Raw genomic sequence first — 23,447 nt, 5'->3', positions numbered from 1 at the left:
GACTGCATCCATGACTTGAGTTCCTGTCTGGGACTCCACAATTTGCAAAGCTGGATGTGGCCTGCAGATACCTGTATGAATTTACAGTTCTGTGTACTAGAGCACAGATCTTCCCCTGTTCAGCAGCAGCAAGGGCAATAGGATTTTGAGGAATATTTCGCTCTTCTTTCTTATTTCCCCCTGCCACTGTGATCTGGTAGATTTTATTTATTTTATCCTACTTGGACATTGATTTGTAATATCTTACTCCCACATTGAATTTATTCTCCCTCCTATTTTCTAACACCCTCATGCTTCTTTCTCTGAAACAATTGTACATTCAGCCAGAGAGTTTCCCTATGTGAGTAAAGCACTAATGCCACAGAAGGCAACAATTTTAGAAAAAAACGTGTGTTCCCTCTCATTCAAAGAGGCCTCCGTGGGCTCCACATGAGATTAACAGGTGAAGCAAGATGTGGCCTGGCATTTTTTAAAGAGTACCAGGTGGGACCCATTCACCAAAGTCTGAATTTAGTTTCAGTAACTGCTTTCTTTCAGCTAGTGGGGCTTCAATGAAACTTTTTGAGTCAGGTCATAAATTAGTTGCACATAAACCACACATACCAGATATGATCTGGAATATTTTTTTCCACAGAAATACACATTACTGTAAATTTAGCCAATTCTCAGCAGGCAGTGCTCTATTTTCAGGCCCACTCCAAGAGAAGAATACCACCAATATGGAAAATTGGACTGAAGTCAGTAGTTAAAGTTGGATTATAATCTTTTAACTTTAGAGTTAGTTATGCAGCCCTTGTATTTTATTTCCACTGCCAGATCAACACCCCAGAGTCATTTTGCCATTTTTAAAATTTCCAATTTTATACTCTACTGTAGATTTGCAAACAAAAGTGAGCTGTGATTTTGGTTTTAAGAGACAGTTTGCCTTTGGGATAGATTTTGGAAAGGCATATCAGCCTTCTGTTTAAATACTAATAACCCTAAATTTTAAAGTTCTGTTTGGGCCAGGTGGAGTTTAGCACTTCAGCATGAGCCATATTGCTTTTTAAAGTGCATGAATAAAGCACACAGCTAACAGGAATGAGAAAGCACTGTTTGGAGTTATGGGCTGGCAGCACACAATTTAAATTGCCAAAGGAAAATAACTGTGAGGAAAAGAAATACATTTTTCCATGCACAAAAGGTGTAAATTTAACAGCAAAACAGTAAATTGAGAGTCCCTTCTTTTACTGCTTACTAACTTTTCTTTGTTGTTCTTTTCATGGGGAAGGTTAACAGCTCAACCTAATTCCTCAGGCAGAAGGGACTTTATAGCCTTTCTTTTGGTTTAAGGTCTAATGGGCCATCAGGGAGTTGCTAGCTCAATGACTGAATATTAGAGGAAGCTGGGACCGGAAAGGAATGTTTGAGTTGGAGAAAGAGTGCTGTTGCTGACCTGCCTTTTCACCTGCAAAAACAGAGCATATAGGGACAGTAGCCATGTAGCCTTTGTAGCCTTGTTTACCATAAAGTTTACCATACTTGTTTATCACTGGTGCAGCTTCACCGGTGGTAGTGATGTTAAGAGCACTGGTGCAAACAAGAGGCCATCCAGCATTTTACCACTTTGCCATTCTAACCTGTTCTGAGGAGGATTAGACACATGGGGTTTGGCTGGGAGTTAAGTGACTAAACAAATCATAGAGCCAGATTCCTAAAAGTGATTTGCCCACTGTCACACAGGCAATCTGTGGTGGAGCAGAAAATCAAACCTGTTTCTCTTATGTCCTAGGCCAGTGTCCTAACCACTGGGACATCTTTCCTCTCTCTGGATTAGGGGACATAACTGCCCTCTTTATGATAGGCTCTAATCTATGGTTTGTGTGAGGGCTGGGGGACAAGGGCAAGATAAGTGTTACTCACTGTGGTATGGGCGGCTGCCAAGGCAGCTTCCAGTAACCAAAGATTCCACCTGTAGAGAACTCTATTCGGCACTGCACCATCCACAAGAAATCTGCAGATGCACAGAGAGATTTAAATAATAATGGTAAGAAAAAATATCATCCTGAGTTACACTAAAAATGTGCAAGGGATATCAACTTTCACACTTCAGACATAAGCCAACTACATACTGCCCCAAATTAGAAAAAAATATTCTTCCGGGGGTATGTTATTACATAATTGTCAATTATGGAAGATTTAAACCTTCCTCTAAAGCATCTGGTATTGGTCACTTTCGGAGACAGGAAACTAGACTAATTGAATCATTCATCTGATCTATAACGGCAATTCCTACATTTCTATATTCTTATGTTCATAATGATTTAGCACTTGATTTCAGAGCTGTTGAGCACACAGCTTCCACTGATTTAAGTTTGAACATTTTGGCCTAAGCAGCTTGCTCTGGGTTACACAAAGAACACAGGTCTGACTATCAGTCCCTTGCACTGACATGAGAACCTGGTCTGTTCTACGCCATATTTTTGGAATGCAGTTTCCATTGACGATGGTAGATTATAGTTAGACAAAAGCCTCATGTATTTTAATCCTGCTGAAATTAGTGGAAGATTTTAAATACCAATTTAAGCCATTCTCCACAATATGTACTAAAGCACTGATGAGAAAAGACACCTAGGATTAAATGAAATTATAACACTACTCAGAATTTACAGTTTTGGATTCTTTCTTTGTACAGAATACTAATTATAAGGAATACAGCTGCTCTTTATTATGTAAGGGCCTGGCTTTGCTTTCACTTTCTCTGGATTTCTTACAGTGCAAATCCATTGACTACAATGGAATTATCCAAATTTACATCAGAGTAAGTGAGATTGGAATAAGGGTGTAAGTAATTTGTATCAAACATATAATATATGGGACAGGTTCTGGTCCATGTTCTAGCTGTTTTGTGCTTTTCCGGCTTTGTGTTGTGACAACACAAAGCAACCAGAAAAAAAAAGCTACCAGAGGGTTCCCCTGTATAGGAGAATGATCAGTTGGTGAAACTTGTCTGCAGTTGTCCTGGCTCCTGCTAGAGGGAATGAGGTTGTGAAAAAGGGGGAATGGCTGGAGAGCTGCCCTAATCTAGTTGTGACCTCTGACTGATGAAATGGCTTCTTGGAGTCATAGGCACTAAGCTATAATGTTTGCCAAGACTGGCCCACTCACCAGCAATGCCCAGAAATAAGGGACCTTAAGGTTGTCTTTTCTCCCCTCAAACCCAAGTCTGCATTTGTGTGCAGCTTCTCTACACCAGGGACTCTGGTTCAATGATTGCACAGGTAACTGCCATATTTCATATACAGCTGTAGTTCACTCACTCCATGTATGCCTCCTACCACATGAGTCAGTAAAATAATGTCTATGTCAATAAATAAAACACTCTCCCTGCATATATTTAGATATAGACAGAGAAAATAACTTATGGTGCGTGGCATGAAGGTTTTATCAAAATGAGTTTGGGTTGAGTGCATTACTCACAAGTGAGCCATGCAGGTCATCCTAAATGAGTGCCAATAAACGTTGATGTCTCATCACACCATTATGCATTTTATACATGCCAAATCAGCTACAGAAAAATGGCCTGAGACATTGTTTTAGAGAATTGTAATGGTACTCTTTTCCATATCTTTCCAAACCTAGAAAACCAGGCTGCCTTAGTTACCATGGGCTACATTGTGCAATATCCATCTATTTCTCACGCTGATAAGTATTTACGGACAGAAGTAATATCATTGAAGTCAGACCACTCTTATGGGTCTAGTTGCACAGACCTCAGAAACAGAAGAATATAAACGAAAATATTCTAGAACTCTCTATAGCCTATGAAAAGTACTTTTTTTCCATATGTCATAATGTTGTAATTCTAGGGTCCAATATCACTTTAGAAAGCTGGGAACTTCTCCGTCAAACATTATAAAGCTTCTGTTTCAAAGTATGATGACTCACAAAATATCCGACCTTAAACCTGTCATTGAACACTGCCCATCCTAATCTTCAGAAAAGGGTAATTTCTTCTTTTGGAAGGGGAGACAGAATTCTATATTTGGGAGGAAGGAAAACTACATTTTTCTGAGAGGCTTTCTTTCCTGACTCAAATGGCAGCTACTTGAGCTGCTCTGCAATTTGGAAATTTTGAAGTAGTTTTTCAGGAGATGGACTATTGGGCATACTGTAGATGATGTCGTCAAATGTGCATGAGCAAAGCAACTTATTACATGAGTCTGCATTTTATCACATGGATCTCTCCTCCACAACTACTCTGCCCTTGCATACAAACACACCACACAGTGGTTGCAAAAAATCAATATTTACCATCAGCTACACCATTGTGATATCTGAATTATAGTATTTCAGTATGTATCTCTATTTAGCGCTGCAGCATCTCAGCTACTGTGGAGTGATGTCCATTGGTAATTATTGTCTATTGAGATATGGTGTGTTTGTGTGTACATATGAATGAATGCATGTTAGGAGTTAGGATGTGTATGGCTATTATTTTTAACATGTGATCTGAAAGAACAATTAACGTGACCGACTGGAGATGTGCTGTGTTTTCCAGATTTTTCATACACCGATGTTTCTTTCAGCATCAGAGAAAAATGTCCACAATCTTCCTCTAAACAATGAATTTCCATTTTAAGCACAGTATGAACAGACTCATGATTTAGATGTTTCTACTAAAAGTGTTCTGAAAACAGTTATAGGGCTTTTAAAAATTAGTATCACAGTTTTACCTGCCTTCCCTGTGGAGTTTCTATGCAGGACTCAGGCTGTGCTTGATACAGCTACAGTTATCTTACAGGAAGAAATATTTCTGGAGGTGTGGAGTGCAGAATGAGGAAGGGAACGAATAAGAGCTAAAATCATATCTGGGTGCCACACAGTGGGCATCCAGAGGGAGTAACACACAGGCTGGCTTTTAAATGCTGTGCAGAAAATTACACTTTTGCACACAAGTTTCAGCTGCTTAATTGTAGCAATGAAATTCAAGCCCACTGGGCAAAAAGAAGTCAGATTGCAACTGGGCTGTCTTCATTTTCTAAATTCAGATTCGTACTTCACCCAGCTTCAGGAGTGCTTGAATACAGGATTAGGGAGTGGGGAATCTATATATTTCTTTGGATTTAGGTTTGAATTGAACTGTAGGGAGATCGATATAGATATATATATATAGATATATAATGTTTCCCTACAGTTCACAGCTCTGAAGAACAGTCTGTCACAATTGTAAGTTTAAATACTTGGTAGTGTATTATTAGGTGATATTTGTCCTTATATATTTTACAGACTATCAAACCGCATAATGGAATAACTGTATTTAATTGCCTAAATGCAGCCATATTGACACATGGCTTAGGGATTTCTCACGTAACAGTCTGCATATAAACTCATACAAAGCTTTTCCTCTGAAAGAAATACCCCGTATATTTATTTCCCCTCTTTGATTTGTTTTCCAAACAAGCCTTCAACAACTTAGAAAGCCTTATGTTTGGAAAGGGATTTGGGGCAGCTTTTTTCCCCCCCAGAAGGTGAGTCCTGGAAACACATCAGTCACTCATGTCATTTTCTGACAGGTCAAGTCACCAGAGGCATTTGGTAAACTTTAATTTCTGTCACAACTGTAAAGGTTACACAGGGGGCTAGAGCACAGCCCACTATAGCACTGGAGTGTGTGTGTATATGAGAGAGAGAGAGAGAGAGAGAGAGCATGAATTTGCAGGAAAACCTTATAGAAAAGGAAATGTTGCTTCACTTTAAGATAAGATGAAAGAATGAATCTTTTAAATAATTTGTTCTGGGAGCATTTTGTACAGATCTTGGCTTCCAATTTGCCTTAAGAAACTGGAAGGTTTAAATCCATATGTGTTTTTAAATGTTATTTGAAAGAAGGATTGCAATTATATTCAGAAAGGTAAAATTAGCACCTTTTCTACTTCCCTGAATATCTGAATAGCACATTTCAGACAGCTGTTTGTTCATCCTACCACTTTTGAGAATTATTGACTTGAACAGACTTTTGAAACTATGCTTGTTATTTAATAATTCTAAACAGTTTATCAAAAGATCAGCAATTTTCCCACAGGTGTTCAAGGCATTTCAATTAATTAAAATACTATGCTGTTTTATAACAGTAGTCTCTAAAGTTTTCCAAAGTTCATAATAAGCTAGGTTATATTTTTTTGCAAAAACTGTAAAATATTCTAGTTGACATTAGTTTACAGGGTGTGCTGCAGGCATCAGAAGAGGAATTTCCCTCCTTTTGCATAAGGCTCGGGTGAGAATGTCCACACTAAGAAATCCATGTGTTAGCATTGCCCTGCAGAGAGATAGGGCAGGCAATGCAGCCATATAGGCAGTCTTCCACACCTTTTGTTTCATGGAGGAGGCTCGAAATAAGATTACACAGATTGATGGGACACTTTCATCCGCACTCACAGAAACTCAGGAGTTTGGAACTCTTACATATGGGGCACACGAAGGGAGAGCAGCTGCTGTATCCACCTAGTGGCCATTGATATTCACACAAAATTGAAAGAAGACTTCTTTTAAAGACCAAGGCCTCTAGAGGTTGCAAAAGGGTAGAGTTCATAATCTAATAGGTCATTTTCATCTCTAATATTTATGATTTGATGAGACTACAGCTGAACATAAAACATTTTATATTATACATTCAGACTTTTTAGTTATTAAAAAGTGAGGACATTTGCAGTGTAAGGGAATAAGGGGTTTTCTCCAGAATGCTAACCATTGCCAAGACTTGTTCTTGGGTGCTTACTTTTTTCCCCATGTAAATTTTTAAGCAAAGGAAAGGAAAGGAGAAATATGATTATTGTTATTTATCATTAGAATTACTATAGGCCCTTTGAGCTCTCGTCATGGACCAGGACCCCAGTGTGATTGTATTGGTGCTGTACAAACACACAACAAAAAGATGATCCCTGCCCCCAAAGAGCTTACAATCTAAATATAAGACAAGAGACAACAGATACACATAGATGGGAGAGTACAAGAAAACACTCACTGAGGTAGTATTGGTCAGAATGATAGGCAGCGATCTCAGAACAACAACAACAACTAGCTGCAGTCAAGTATTTTGTAGGCATCTCCCTTAGCATTATATCCCATGACTAACGTGGAAAATAGAGTGTCACGCCCAGCAAATTTTCAACTATCCACCGTTTCCCTTGGAGGTTGTTTCATCCCATTTCTCCTGGGGCCTAATACCATCAATCTCAAAAGGAGATGGACTAAGAACCAAGTGGTGGGTGAAATTCTATGGACTGCATTGTGCAGGAGGTCAGACTAGATGATCATAATGGTCTCTTCTGACCTAAATATCTATGAATCTATTAAACTAAATTATTATTTCTTGCACCAACAAAAAGGCTTTTAACACCTTGTATCCTGTACAAATAACGACCAAATAAAACTAAAATGTTATATTCTTCAATAAAACTGCTAAACCAGATCTTTCTTGGGGGCTACAATAATCTGAAATGAAATCCTTTGTTTGCTATACAGTCCAGTTTATCTGAAATTATTTCTTCTCTTTGAGTAGCTCTTTATTAACTGGACTAACATTTTTATAACGGTAGTTCATAGATGTCCCAACCAAGATTAGGATCCAATTGTGCAAGATGCTGGACAAATACACTGTCTCCAGATATCCTCAGACTCAATCCAGACCTTAACCACAAGACTATCTTTGTTGTCAAGGTTTTTGAATTCCAGGTAGAGTTGGGTTTAAAAGTCTCATTTATGTTCATTCACATGGTCTATGGTCCAGGTAAATATGACAAGTTAGTGATCTATTCTTCAGAGGTGCACATCACTCATTACCATCGGGGAGTCTATGTGGTATCCAATATGGGGGGAACTAGTCATTATGGTTTTCTTTATATACTGTGCTAGAGTAGTAAATTCTGAGAAGTGAGTTCAGGTTCCTTATCACTGGGTCAATTGTAACAGCACACCTGGCTTCTTTTTTTCCTGACTTAAAAAAAATGTTAGCAAGATTATTAATGACCGATAGCATTTACACACTGTGCAAAAGCCCTAACACACTTGCTTAAATACAGCAGTGTACACAGTACAAAGGACATGTTTTATCATATGGTCTACAAGCTTTCAATGGACTCAAAGGACTGACACTGGATATAAGGTACTCCTTTTTTTCATTTGCCTATAAGTAGCAACAAATTTCACTTAGTATAGATGCAAATATGACTAACTTGTCCCCAAACATAAAGGAGCCCCAAAGTCCACATTAAACATATGAGAAATATATAACACTGCAGGAACTAACCTGCTATATTATTTAAAAAGTACTCTATAAATTAGTACTTCTCTGAAGCAGTTCCTGTTTTCTATGTAAAATATGACTTTGAGAGTCACTCAGCTCTCCTCATCTCTCCTAAAAGTCCCCACATCGTTGGCTCAGCTTACATGAAGGAACTTAGTAGGATAGTGTCTGAAAATCGGCAGCCCCACCATTACTATCGCCATGATCAAAAAAAGAGACTTTTGAATCGATAGTTACATGTTTTCATTAGTTGGAAAAGGTCAAGATAGAGTAAATATATATCTGCCCTGCAGTCAGGACCTCTCTAAGACTTTCATTCAGCATAGATTTGGGTTTAGCAATGACAGTAGTTCAAATGGCTGATAGTTTATAGAGATTTATACTTGAAGTTTTTGACACGGTCTCCCACAGTATTCTTGTCAGCAAGTTAAAGAAGTATGGGCTAGATGAATGCACTACAAGGTGGGTAGAAAGTTGGCTCGATTGTCGGGCTCAACGGGTAGTGATCAATGGCTCCATGTCTAGTTGGCAGCCGGTGTCAAGTGGAGTGCCCCAGGGGTCAGTCCTGCGGCCGGTTCTGTTCAATATCTTCATAAATGATCTGGAGGATGGTGTGGATTGCACTCTCAGCAAATTTGTGGATGATACTAAACTGGGAGGAGTGGTAGATACGCTGGAGGGCAGGGATAGGATACAGAGGGACCTAGACAAATTGGAGGATTGGGCCAAAAGAAATCTGATGAGGTTCAATAAGGATAAGTGCAGGGTCCTGCACTTAGGACGGAAGAACCCAATGCACAGCTACAGACTAGGGACCGAATAGCTAGGCAGCAGTTCTGCGGAAAAGGACCTAGGGGTGACAGTGGACGAGAAACTGGATATGAGTCAGCAGTGTGCCCTTGTTGCCAAGAAGGCCAATGGCATTTTGGGATGTATAAGTAGGGGCATAGCGAGCAGATCGAGGGACGTGATCGTCCCCCTCTATTCGACATTGGTGAGGCCTCATCTGGAGTACTGTGTCCAGTTTTGGGCCCCACACTACAAGAAGGATGTGGATAAATTGGAGAGAGTCCAGCGAAGGGCAACAAAAATGATTAGGGGTCTGGAACACATGACTTATGAGGAGAGGCTGAGGGAACTGGGATTGTTTAGTCTGCAGAAGAGAAGAATGAGGGGGGATTTGATAGCTGCTTTCAACTACCTGAGAGGTGGTTCCAGAGAGGATGGTTCTAGACTATCCTCAGTGGTAGAAGAGGACAGGACAAGGAGTAATGGTCTCAAGTTGCAGTGGGGGAGGTTTAGGTTGGATATTAGGAAAAAAACTTTTTCACTAGGAGGGTGGTGAAGCACTGGAATGCGTTACCTAGGGAGATGGTAGAATCTCCTTCCTTAGAAGTTTTTAAGTTCAGGCTTGACAAAGCCCTGGCTGGGATGATTTAATTGGGGATTGGTCCTGCTTTGAGCAGGGGGTTGGACTAGATGACCTCCTGAGGTCCCTTCCAACCCTGATATTCTATGATTCTATGATTCTCCAAAGTAACTTTATCACTCCTGCTTTAAAATAAAAAAAAAGATAGATATACTGGCCCAATCCTGATTTAGACTTTTCAGACAAGATGTAGCACTTCTTGAGTGTCACGAAGAAAAAAAAAAGATGTAGAAATAACTTTTAAATCTGAGCTCAGACTATGCACTCCACATTGATTTAACCTGAGAATCGTTTTTCAAAGTTTGTTCTAAATTCTTTTGGGTGATCTTCATTGTGAGGTACATCACTTGGGAGCTTTAAATTTGAGACAAAACAACTGGGGTTTTTTTTTCCAATAGAAAAATGTGAATAAACCAGAATGAGCTCACAACATCAATCAATGTAAATTTATAGTTTTGTACCATAGTGGTGCCACAAAAACTGTTAAAAGCCGCTGACTGTTTTCCTGAGCCAAGTCATCTGAAGCTTTAACTCTGTCATTCCAGTAGCAAATATTATGTACATCCATCACTATTTATTGAATCTTTTAAAGAAATAATCCACTGAAATGTAATAGTAAACTCTGCCTAATGATAATGCAATATTATAGGTTAGGTTTTATAGATGGCATTATGGAAATCTATTGTTAGCAACTAGATCTAATATTTTACAATGTCATTGCTGTGCCTTGTGTTAGTTTTATATGTGCAGTACAATATGTGCACACATGCACTAAGATTAATGCATTCTATGTACAAAGTAGCAGCCCTGTTAGTCTGTATTCGCAAAAAGAAAAGGAGTACTTGTGGCACCATAGAGACTAACCAATTTATTTGAGCATAAGCTTTCGTGAGCCACAGCTCACTTCACTACTTTGAAGTGAGCTGTGGCTCACGAAAGCTTATGCTCAAATAAATTGGTTAGTCTCTAAGGTGCCACAAATCCTCCTTTTCTTTCTATGTACAAAAAGTCACCATGATAGCAAAGTGAAGCGTTTAAACAAATAGAGGAAGTTGCCATTAGTGTCAGCTAATAATCCTGCTCAGAAGACAAACAAAAGTACAGACGATCAAAGCACAGGATTGTGAGCCAAAAACTTCTGAGTTCTCATCCCAGCTCAGAGATTGTCTACATGTATATGCAATATATAATTTACACTGCCATTTAGCTCATGGCTGAATTTGGCTCAGTAAGCCTAGCTGCTGTCAGGCTCTCTCCTCAAATGATTCTAGCTTTATTGTTCATTCATGGCCAGTAAATCCAGTTCCCCTCAGATCTTACCCCTGGATACCCATCTTCTTTCCCCTCACCCTCAGACATTTAAAAAATGTTGCTTAACACTCTTTCTCCCCATGACCATCACCACCCTTATACACTATTCAGGGATTCAACATAGCATCATATGTGCCTTTTCACCAACCATCATGCCAGCAGAATGTCCAAAAAGTTAAATGTAACTGTCATAAGTCGGCAATTCCCGGAAACACTAGGAATGGAGGACTCCTCAACCTTCCCAGTCCTAATCTTTCCAACTATAAGAGTATACAGGAGGTAAGCACCAGGCATGAGCAAGAAACCAGAACGAGGCAGGTAATGCACATCCCTGCAGAAGGCAGATGTTCAGAACCACAAATACAGGAGTCAACATGAAAGTTGAGTTCATTCTCATTAAGGGGTAAATAAAACCAGCACCATACATGACCTGATCTCAGACAAGACACCAGACCTCTTATTTATCACAAAGACATGGCCATGTTCTGGTCCCACTGGACTTGCCATACCTATAGGCAAAGCAATCAGGGGAGTGTAGTAATTGTATCTGGCCTCAGATAAAAACATGTTCCTTGAAAACCAAATCCTGCATAGTCTTTTAACTGGTGCCAGTCCCACAACAAATCTAAAGCATGAATCCTGTATGTCTTCATACCACCACATAATTCCAGTGGCTTCCTATCAGAGCTGATGGTGCTACTGAGATTGACCTCTCAAAGCCTCATTGTGATTAATGACATCAGCATCTTCTTTGTTGACTCCGCTAACATACTTATCTTGGATGCCATATACATCATGAAAACCATAGAATTCACATAGACCGTTGCTAAATACATCCATACAGCTGGTCACACATAGGACCTGATCCTTAGCCTGGAGGCAGACATCAGAAGTGTATTAATTCTATTTTTATCCTGAGCTGATGATTGCATTCTTCCATCCCTTTCCAACTGGAGACATGAAACAGCTGCATGGATTTGCCCCCTTTGAAAACTCCACAGTGAAGAGCATTCTCCTCAAGACCACTGTGCTCAGTTTCTGATAAAACACTATAACCATCCATTATTGTTATTATTATTATTTTATTATTAAAAGCATCATCCCACGCAACTACAGATATATTACCCCCTAAGGGTATGCCATGGTTCTCTGATGAATAAAGGCAACTGAAATGCAAGAGGAGAAATTCAGAATTCCAGTGGTGCAAGACCACACAGAATCTAACCATCTGCAGCATAAGGACCTCAATCTTCTCACAGCCCTGAAGAAGACCAAAAGATACTTCTTTTCCAAGACCATAACATCCACCCAATCCTAACCAAAGGAAATGACCCCAGCTCTAACCCTCAGCTTCAACTTCTGGCTCTGACTCTGGCTTGACCCTTGGCTCTGGTAATTGGCAGCTGATGCTGGTGCTAACCCTTAGCTTCGTTCCCCAACCTGGATGCTTGCTCTGCCCACTAGATCTGACTCCTGCTCTGACTACTAGGCAGGACCACCTACATCCCAGTCCATAACATTCTCTAATGCAAGAAAATTAAATCAGAACAGAATGCAGTGGCCACTACTAACCTTCATGAGACTAGATCCATTCATCCAGACAGATGTGTTGATAACCATAGGAGAAGTCTATACCACTATGTGTGAAATGAGCACTTCACCTCCTACCTAATATTTATATCTGTCTAATTTCTCTACAGTTCTAAGGTACTGTGGGCTTGTGCCCCAGTGCATCAGTACCCCCCTTAGGTCAGGCATGGCATTTCACAGAGTCTGCTCAGACCGGCAGAACAATATGTCTGCCCTTCTTGTCTGAAGCTCTAAAGTCCTATTCTGGAGGCAAGGATGTTAATTTCTATCGCACTAGGGTGTACAGACTCCCCCATATATTTGACAGGGTTTATGGAGTGCCAGTCCTCAAGCGGCCTGGAACCCCCTTTGGCTCTTAAGTCTCTGTTAAGAATTAGGCAGCGGAATCCAGGCCCACCAACTCCACTGGTTCCAGCTCAGGGAACTTAACCCAGGCAGGCAGAATCAGCCCTCAACAATTCTACTGTACCTTGAGGTCCTTCCTACCTCCCTTGGCTCTGTAGGCTCCTGCAGACTGTGGCTCTAGTAATCCCTTCTTTGGGTTGTTTTCACTCTGGGGCAGCTTATTACCAGCTTGCTAGCAGGACCTTCTGTCTCTGGCCTGCTTCTTGTCTGGCAGCTGCCCTACCCTTCTGCTTCTCAGGTCTTTTATTCTTCCACCTACTATGAGGCTGCCAATCAGTGCTGGCTGTCAGTTCCTGCATTAAGTTCTTGATTGCTTGGCCCTCATGGGGTCTATACACTCTATTATAGATACCCATCACAATAGTATATAAACACTACTACATAACTAAGAATCACACTGACAAGCAAAATCCTCTGCCCTTTCTTCATTCTAGGTGTTTGTCATCGTCTTACAGACAAATGCTTCTTCTTCAGCTTCATTATCCTAGGAATGCCTTCATGTCGAGATTAATTGTGCATTGAGCTGTGACATGACAATATTTGAAGTACGTTTTTAGAAAATTTCTATTATTTGCTCAGCTCAATGAAATATACAAGATGAGAAGACACAAAAGAGGAAGAAAATAGCTTAAGAGAAAAGAGATGAACTAGCTGTTGATGTACTTTAAATATCCCCAATATTATCATCCTTGTCTTCCATGTTTCATAATATATGAGATTTTTTAAAAATAAAATATCTGGCCTTCTTGGACAAACTATATATTAGCTTCTTCACCTCTATCATTTTCTAGATCTGAACCCATCTGTATGTTTAAAGTGTTAGATGTGCTTTATCAATTCTGTAACGTACTGGGTCTCAAACTTTTTTACTAGTGACCCCTTTCACACAGCAAGCCTCTGAGTGTGACCCCGCCAGCCCCAATAAATTAAACACACTTTTTAAAATATATTTAACACCAATATAAATGCTGGAGGCAAGCAGAGTTTCGGGTGGAGGTTGACAGCTTGTGACCCACCATGTAATAACCTCGTGATCCCCTGAGGGGTCCCAACCCCCAGTTTGAGAACCCCTGCTGTAACGGGTCACCAGCCTGCTTGGGAAAGATAAACAAGGCAAGTACTTTTCCATTTGATTGTTTTTTGGTAGCAACCTATTGTAGTTTATGATACTCCTGGATGCCTTTTTGATTACTCACATTTCCTCTCCAATGCTTAGCATGTCATACTTTCTTGTTCAGGCTTTCAGTGCCATCTACCATACAGTCTATAATTCCACAAGACCAATACTCAGCAACTATTCACTCTTTTGACCCCTGCCAATCAAAAGTACTTAAGCAATTTAGATCACGTGTATGTTTTGGGGCCTACAATTTCTTTAGAGTTTAGTCTTCTCATCCTATTTCCCAGGGAATGGTGCTATGTAGCTACTTTTTAACTGCAATAGGTGGGAGGCTATGCCTTCTTTTCCTCCTTTTCCTCCTCCTCTTCTATCACTTGGGGAAAGAGAGACTCTTAAAATCCATTAAGAGAGAAGATAGCAATTTCAATTAGCACAGCACTTTTCATGTAATACAATGTCCCAAGGCACTTCACAATAATATATAGTAGAGGATTTTTTTTATATAGAATCATTTTAACAGTTGTCGCTTACTTTACCAAGTCATTTTCCTTATGCACCACTTGACTTAAAGCAGGGATCAACATAACTCTCTGCCGTTAAAAAGAGTCATAATAGGAGGAGACACACTGTCGTCAGTTTTAATTCATTAGCTTTTCACCTTTGTAGATCTGTATTAGAAACTTACATCACGTCTGTCTGCCTAAGGCTTAAGTTAATATTGTCAGTTTATCCTTCATGAGCATGTCAGATTGTCAAATGCAATTCCCGAACCATGCTAAACAAAAAAAAAAGAGATCCTACAAAAATATGAAGTGGTATGCAGTGCTGAAACCATTTTAACATGCTGGCAAAGGCCAGCTGCAGTTCATTTGTTGCTATCAGTAAAACCAACAAGCATTCTGCAACATCACCTTTCTTGGTCATGTAACACAGTACAGTAGAAAGCTGAGATTTATTGGCAATATCTGAGGTTTCATCAGGTAAAATAGCAGCAAACAGTGCCTCCTCAATTTCATTGGCAATGGCATTAAGTTGGACATTACTTACTGCTTCGATGAGGTTCGACATTCCAGAAAAAACAGTAGAGGTTTCCAAATGCTGCTTGAGTAAAGGACTAAACTCGCTCATTGTAAGGTTTCTACATAATTGCTCAATTCAGGGAGTCATCTGATTTGTTAAGCCTATGAAATGCCAGCTCTTTTTCTTAAAACTGACTTACAACATACATTAATCTTTGCAAAATAGCCCAATTCTGACAAACATTTTCATTGTGTTGTCTCACAGCAATTCTCCGAATATCTGTTGTCTGGGTCCTGTTAAGCATGAATTTATATCCCATAGCTCTGAGCCTAGAGCAAAATCTAAATCTACCTGAATAAGTTTTCAATACACTCTACATTTTGTCTTGACTATACTTTTGTTTTGTTTTGTTTTCCTGTTTGTTTTGGAAAGAAGGAATTGGAAAAAGAAGGGTTGCTTTCTACTTTCTCACGAAATTTTCCTCCTTTCAGCTGTCACAATGAGCTGGTAGGCTTGTCAGGAATGGGATCACGCTGTGATGGCATTTATTCTAAATCAGTTCAGAATGATTTAGGATTCTGTCTTCACTATGCCAATAAGTCTTGATCATAATCAATTAATTTCTACACTTGTGGCATGACTAGCATTGGCTCATTTTGCTCAGACCAAGTACCAAACACCAAGAAATTTAAGTCAAGAGACAGTGTAAGAATATAATAAATGTGTGACATGAACCAGATTCCTTGTTAATCATCTACCCTACCTCATGGCTCAAACTGAGAACTACTGCTCTTTTCAACATTCGAAAATGTCATGTTTCCAAAATCGGCAAAGGACCTCAAGTATATTATAAGAACAGCCATACTGGGCCAGAAACAATGGTCCATCTAGCCCAGTATCCTGTCTTCTGACATTGGCCAATGCCAGGTGCCCAAAAGGGAATGAAAGGGTAATCATCAAGTGATCCATTCCCTCTCACCAGTCCCAGCTTCTGGCAAACAGAGGCTAGGGACACCATCCCTGCCAATCCTGGCTTCTAGCCATTGATGAACCTATCCTCCATGAACTTATCTAGTTCTTTTTTGAACCCTGCTATAGTCTTGCCTTTCACAATATCCTCTGGCAAAGAGTTCCACAGGTTGACTGAAATACTTCCTTTTGTTTGTTTTAAACTTGCTGCCTACTAATTTCATTTGGTGATTCCTAGTGCTTGTGGTATGAGAAGGAGTAAATAACACTTCCTTATTTACTTTCTCCATACCAGTCATGATTTTATAGACCTCTATCTTATCCCCCTTTAGTCGTCTCTTTTCCAAGCTGACAAGTCCCAGTCTCTCCTCATATGGAAGCTGTTCCATACCCCTAATTATTTTTGTTGCCCTTTTCTGTACCTTTTCCAATTCCAATATGTCTTTTTTGAGATGGGGCGACCAGATCTGCATGCTGCAGTATTCAAGATGTGCATAATATGGATTTATATATGGGCAATATGATATTTTCTGCCTTATCATTTTCTTATTTTAATGATACCTCAAAATTCTGGTTGAGAGCTAGATTCATAGTTCCATATAGGTTCATGATCAAGGAAATGAAGGCTAACAGCAGTAACTAGGGCCTAAAATGGGCACAGTCTTTGCAAACTTCCCCACAACAGCCTTGCTAATGCACCTCAGTCTGGACTTGCCACACCCAGTGCTTTTGTACATCTCTGATTAATGCATGGCATTTTAATATGGATGCACTAATAACTAGAGTCATACCATCAAATTCATTTTCACTTTTCACATATAGGATTAGGACCCAACTCTGGAAGTAGAAAACTAGTGCTGAGACTTCTGGTTCCCCATGTTGCATTTCTTAGTGAATAACATCTCCCCTCATTTTTCTTCATTTAACTCTGCTCATTATATTGACCAGATGGAACCATCCTAGCATGCCAGTCTTAGCAACCTACTGTACCATTCAAAGAATGTCAGAAACACCTTAATATTCTGCTATTAGTAGGAAAATAAGGTATTGAGAAATGTCTCATTTGCTGTGTAGGATAATAAAAAAGAAAAAGCCACTGTCTCTCCTTAGCTCTGCACATTTCAGCTTTGCACATTTAGGATACACATTTTGAAAAACAGGTACCTGTGTTACACACACCCAAAAATGAGCATGAGAGGGCAAAAAGATAGTTGTGCATGCAAACAATACCCTCTCTATGTGAAATTATTCATTTTGCTCATGCAACCATATTTTGAACACAAAAATACCTAAAACCCAGAAGCATCCACCTTCCTAGGTATTTACAAGGCCCTCATCCCAATGAGCACATCACAATCATTAATGGATTTTATCTCACAACAGTGTTATCCTCTATACCTGAAACACAGATATAGATAATGTGAGTTGCCTCAGGGCACATAGAAAATGTATGCCCAAGCCAGGAACTGAACCCGGATCTCCTGTATATTAGTCTACCATCATGTCGCTAGGCTGTTCTTGATCCTGCAATTGAACATTGAAAGCAACATGTGGGTACCTGTTTTGCAAATGTGCCCCTTACTCTGAAAAATCAGAAAGTCAGAGGCACCCTTGCTGTGTTACCCTTGGAGTCTGTACCCCAAGAGATGTTTAAAGTACCTGGAGCAACTAACAAAATGCAGGACTCAGTCCAAGCAAGTGCCCTAACCATTTTGGAGACTCTAAGGGTAGGTATTCATGGCTATAAGGGGAAGTGAATGTTCTCCAAGTGCTGTGAAGTGTTTAACGATTTAAAATAAATGAAGAAATGATCTTTCATCTTGAAAGCTTCTGTGTTATAAATTATTTGTTGGTCCCATTGGGATTCTATAGGAATTACCTCTGTAGCTGGAACTGATATGATGTGTGGTGTGTACTGTTGCTCTAACACTCTGAATATTTCCCGTCATTTAAGGACATAATTCCCGTGGGGTTTCTATTTTTCCCCATTGTTATTTGATTCAATGACATCTTTAGAATGAGTTTCAACTGACCTTTTTGTTTGGGCAAGGAAGGGGAATGGGTTCTTTTTGATAGTTTTATTTTTAAAATACAACTATTGGTGGATCCAATAAAAAAATATTGATGTAACTAAATAAATATTGTCATCTGTGACTAACAGTCTTGCAATCCTAAAAAAAAAACTATGGGTCGTATGTTCCCCTCTGTTGTATGGGACAGATCTCACGTCTGGCGCCATGAAAACCTACCTTTGTACGAATCCCCATTATGTGGGTGAAAAGGTCTGTCCTGGTGCAGCAGGTCGCAGAATAGGGGCCATGCTGCACAAAGGCTGCAGATTTACTGTGCAACTGAAAACAGCCTGAGAGCTATGCTCCCCTCTGAACTTACACAAAAGCAAAGTAATGTAAAAGAGCAAACCAACCACAGGATTCACAAAGCGAGATGATATGGAGTGAGGGTGGAAATCATGTGATAGGAATTAGGGGTAAATGCAGATACATTATATGCTAAACCCAGAAATTATTATTATTTATAAAACTGGTCAAAGTTTTCCAAATTGTGATTTGTCTGCAACAAATGTTGTCATTATTTCAAATTCAGTTGAAAAAAGGAGAAAAATAATAAAAAAAGATTAGTTTCTTCCCCCCCCCCCCACAATCTTTCAGCCATCTCTGGTTATTTAGAAAGCCCTATAGACGTGCATGGTGCTTCAGCATAAAGCTGATTGCAAGGTATTGCTGTATGAACTGTAATAAACTGTCCACACCATGGTCCCTTTCAACTTTCTGCCATCTCTAGAGTCATACGGAAGCCATCCATGTGTGTTGGTCTGAGCAACAGTGTCCCAAGAAGGGCTGTGGATAACTTTCTCTTTAAAAAAAAAAAACAAAGCAAAAACTGTGCAATCGTCCTGCAGCAGCCCCACTCATTTGTGCTGTGATCTGTGTATCTTCAAGTATTGTAGCTATGGTCTCTGCTGTGCATCTCCACATTCCCTGTTGAACATCTTTGTGGAAGGGTTATGTGACTATCATATTGCATATCTTCTAACTTTTTCTTGTGTGTCTTTGCAGCATCTCTGCTCCCTCCTGCTGTTTTCTGCAGGAGGGGAGCATATGGCCCTATAAGACATGTTCCCTTATCTTCATTTTTTAAAGTAGTGTTGAAAGAGAATTCAAACTTAAAACACAATACATGTGCAATGTATTTATCTTCTGCTGCAGATGGTCATCCGGAACAGTGCTCACAGGGATGCTACTTAATATATTATCCCAGCTGGCAATTCTCATGTGTTAAGAGTTAGCATTAAAACATGACATTACTTGTTTCAGACACTGCCATGGGACACCTTCCCACAGGATCCAGGTCTCAATCACTAGCTAAGTATTCAAATCCAATTTAACAAACTCCCTAACTCCACTTAGTTTTATTTTAGCCATTTTGTATTCCTTTCCCTTCACCTAGTGGCCATGTAACAATTCAATTACTGAAGTTCCTCATTCAGAAAGTGCACTTGATTTCCTATAATTCTAATTCTGTTTGATTTTTTTTTCCTGAGTAACACATGCCACTTGGAGTTGACTGAGTTAAAATCCTGAAATAAAGCTGGCATTGTGTAAGTGCATCAGCTACAAAAGAAAAAGAAAAAAGAGGTTAATAAAAAATACACTAGAAATGGCAAATGAGATTAGAGGAGACATTTCTGGTCATGAGGGCATTTTCAGGCTATGCCAAAAAAAAAAATCAAGGTCAGCCTAAGAAAAAAGGAACCAGGGAGACAATATAAATTGAAAGATGAAAGGAGGGGTGAGAATGAGAGTGTAAAAAGATGTGTGTTAGGAGAAAATAGAGTCAGGTGGCACAGAAAAGAAAGGACAAAAGGGATCAGAAGGTAAAACACCAATTCGTAGATCAAAAGGTTAAGAAGCAAGTTTTAAAATAAAAGGATGATAATATAAACAGCTTGAAAGGAGATTAAAATAGAGAGGTGATGAGTGTGCAGTAGAGAAGAGAAAAAAACAAATTTATTTGAGCATAAGCTTTCGTGAGCTACAGCTCACTTCATCGGATGTAGCTCACGAAAGCTTATGCTCAAATAAATTGGTTAGTCTCTAAGGTGCCACAAGTCCTCCTTTTCTTTTTGCGAATACAGACTAACATGGCTGCTACTCTGAAAGTAGAGAAGAGAGACTGTCAAGAATCTTATGGAGTAAAAAGAATCTGTGACAGAGAATGAAAGAACCTGATTGTATCAGAAGACTGCATATTTTTTGGATAGAAATTACTTGTGGCTTCTGAACCTATTTTGACTTTTCTTCACATACTCGGAGCTTGTTACTGTCTTTAGTTCACACCTTTCTTTTCCTCTCATTCCCCTTTAGTCTTTCACTGTATGAAGTGACAAAGGATGAGTTTGTGATTAAAGTACAAAACTGGGAGTCATGAGGTGTGGGTCTTTTCCCCAGCTTTGCTACAGATTTGCTATGGTTGCTTGGGCCAGTCACTTCAAGCTAGGATTTTCATAAATCTCTTAGGCTCAGATCTGTAAATCCAGAAGGGACCATCATGATCATCTAGTCTGACCTGCACATTGCAGGCCACAGAACCTCACCCACCCACTCCTGTAACAGACCCATAACCTCTGGCTGAATTACTAAAGTCCTCAAATCATGATTTAAAGTTACAGAGAATCCATCATTGACACTAGTTTAAACCTGCAAGTGATGTGTGCCACATGCTGCAAAGGAAGGCTAAAAAACCCAACAGGTTCTATGCCAATCTGATTCAGGAGAAAATTCCTTCCCAATCCCAAATATGGTGATCAGTTGCACTTTGAGCATTTCAGAAAGACCGACCAGCCAGACACCTGGAAAAGAATTGTCTGTAGTAACTCAGAGCCATCCCCATCTAGTGTCCCATCATCGGCCATTGAGGATATTTGCTCCCAGCACTCGCAGATGGGCTACATGCCATTGTAGGCAGTCTCATCATACCATCTCCTCCATTAACTTACCAAGCTCAGTCTTGAAGCCAGAACTTCACTCCTCTAATGGTTAGAAACCTTTGTCTAATTTCAAGCCTAAACTTGTTGATGGCCAGTTTATGTCCATTTGTTCTTGTGTCAACACTGTCACTTAAATAACTCCTCTCCCTCCTGGGTATTTATCTATCTGATGTATTTATAGAGCACAATCATATCTCTCATTAGCCTTCTTTTGGTCAGGCTAAACAACCCAAGCTCTTTAAGGTCTCCTCTTATAAGGTAGGTTTTCCGTTCCTTGGATCATCCTAGTAGCTCTCCTCTGCACTTGTTCCAGGCTGAATTCATCGTTCCTAAATATGGGAGACCAGAATTGCACACACTATTCCAGACAAGAAACATGAGGCCTGCCCTCCCTGCTTGCAGCTGAATTTTGTGTCCATGTCATTTAATTAACTGTAGGTGCAAGTTACACTACTTATTACCAGCAGATTTGCAACTGCAATAGCTATATTGAGTCACAATTACTTGGATTTTCACCAACAGTTCACCACAAATTTTGTGGGGTAAATACATATGTGAACATGAAAGTAGGACAAAATATCTCTGTTGCCACACTATCTGTGTTGCTCTCACAATTCTATTACAATTCTCCTGATATTTTGTGTTTTCTTAAAGGCTCAGCTCCTAGGGTCAAGTGATTACATCAGAATCTCAGGGTTTTTAAACTATATTTGAAGAGAACAGCTTGAAAAATGTGACCTGAGTTCATTTTTCAAATGGGGGGACTGAGGCACAAAGAGACTAAGTGACTTGCCCAAAGTAACACATGATATCTGTGGCAAAGCAGGAAATGGGGCTCAGACCTCCTGTATTCCAGGCTCATGTCCTAACAACTGGATTTGATGATGTCATGCTGATGAATAGTCCCAAAGTTAACGTTCATCAATAAGCAATTAAAAGGGGTTATGAATATCAGCAAAGAAATTTGGCAGGTTTGGGGTTTCTCCAATTATTCTAGTCAAGTGAGAGTCTTTTGGGAGTCCTGTAGGCCATACAAAGGTCATACTGAGTGGAATCAGGGGACAGTGCTGTCCCAATTGTTAAAATAAGTAACTAGTTCAATACGCACAGGATGAGGAGGGTAAAAGGGTCAAATCCAAAGTCTAGAACTTAGCCTGAGTAGCTGGGCCAGGCAACAGGCAGAGGCACAAGGAAGGGGAAGAAATCATCCCCCACTCCCTACGTCACAGAGCAGCACTGGAGCCACTCCACAGAGGAGATGATTGCAGACTATTGTGGTAGTAACCTCTGCAGGTCGTTATGGGACCCAGTCCTCCTTGAGGACAAGAAGGGAAAATCCACATAACAGTGGTTCTTCCAGACCTGACCTGTCCCATCTGCCACCTGCAATCCACAATGCAGGTTGCTTGCACAGAGAGGGACCCCATGCTGAGTGGGGTGTACACCCTATAGGCCCCCCTCTGCCAACATAAAGCCCCTTAGGAGGCTGAACTCCAGTGGTTCTGCTGCCAGGAAGCTCTTAACACAAAAGAGAGGGCTGGATTTACTTCCAAGGATTACCATTTCAGCCTTTAATGTCTCCAGGATGGGCTACGAAGACTTGTGCAACTACACTGTGTAAAATTCCCCGTCCATTGGTTTCACCCAGGAGCAATTCTGTATTTCCCAGATAATCATCTTAACAATGGAACTACCATGTGTCTCCTGGACTAATATGGGAGAATAGAGCTTTGATGATAGAATTTGAAATGTTTACTTCAGAAAATGTACATTACATCTCACAAAGGAATGGGGGTGGGAGGGGAGAAAGACATTACAGTGAAATGATTTAGACTGAAGCTTACAGCAGCTCTGGAAATAAAGCAAATGGTGAATTCAAGAGTACATACGCTTTTGACGGATCACTGAAATAACGCCATGTAAAGATGTTTGAGTTGCTGTTGAAAATAATACAGCCAAGCAAAATACAACCAAATAGGAGGCTACAGAGTAGGAAGAAGCTCTCAGCTCCTTTTCTGCTAGCAGATAAAGACAGTCTTTCAAATGATTTACATCAAACAGAAGCAAGAGTACTGAGGACTAGAGAAATGACAACAGGCTGCTTTTCCTGTATTTGATTGCACTGGCTAGGAATGATGAAAAAAAGTACATTGAACTACTGTTACCCTGCTGCAGCTTACTCAGGGTGCTGAAGACTCTCATTCCAAATCTGATTTTTAAACAAATAAATAAATAAATACAAGGGCTTAGAGTCAGTCCCCTAAATGTGTAAACTTCTCTCTCCTCAGGATTTTTAATGAAAGAAAATAAC

General features: G+C 39.9%; 1 long non-coding RNA gene across 1 annotated transcript in view; it reads right to left on the bottom strand.

The window, feature by feature from the left end:
* Positions 1 to 1,951: 1,951 nt before the first annotated feature.
* Positions 1,952 to 23,447, bottom strand: part of LOC311521300 — a 141,996-nt gene continuing 120,500 nt past the window's right edge. Inside the window, exon 5 of the long non-coding RNA XR_014711851.1 lies at positions 1,952 to 1,993. This is a non-coding gene — a long non-coding RNA (uncharacterized lncRNA). The remainder of the gene's footprint in view (positions 1,994 to 23,447) is intronic.

This window comes from Lepidochelys olivacea (genome assembly GCF_965140295.1).
Source record: "Lepidochelys olivacea isolate rLepOli2 genome assembly, chromosome: 5".
NCBI lineage: Eukaryota > Metazoa > Chordata > Testudines > Cheloniidae > Lepidochelys > Lepidochelys olivacea.
The sequence above is the reverse complement of the archived record's forward strand: the minus strand, read 5'-3'. Positions and strand labels throughout refer to the sequence as shown.